The sequence below is a fragment of the Nanorana parkeri genome, unplaced genomic scaffold (genome assembly GCF_000935625.1).
Source record: "Nanorana parkeri isolate BGI_ZX_2015 unplaced genomic scaffold, ASM93562v1 scaffold309, whole genome shotgun sequence".
In the NCBI taxonomy this organism is placed as follows: Eukaryota; Metazoa; Chordata; class Amphibia; order Anura; family Dicroglossidae; genus Nanorana; species Nanorana parkeri.
In genome coordinates, this window is record NW_017306577.1 from 1,210,286 (window position 1) to 1,210,537 (window position 252).

The 252-nt window shown below is 43.3% G+C and overlaps 1 long non-coding RNA gene across 1 annotated transcript in view; it reads right to left on the bottom strand.

Annotated features, from left to right (window-relative positions):
- The window catches only part of LOC108788165, a 21,778-nt gene that overhangs the window by 21,169 nt on the left and 357 nt on the right, over positions 1-252 (bottom strand). The gene's annotated exons all lie outside the window — the stretch shown is intronic.

Here is a 252-nt window from a genome sequence, read left to right on the forward strand (position 1 = left end):
GATTCGAACGCATTAGAATTCTGAAATTCGGATGCATCCGAATGTAAGGAAATTTGTGCGAATATTCATTTAGAACGAAACAAAATGTACATGTCTGAGGTGCATGCGCCTTTTCTGGCAGCACAGTGCACAACAACGCAGGTTAGTTTGTTGCCTTGTGCTGGACTGCAGTATGTGTCCATTGGCAAGGTGCGTTGGGGTGCCATTCAAAATCAATGCACCAACGCATGTTAGCTGCATTTTTATAACATG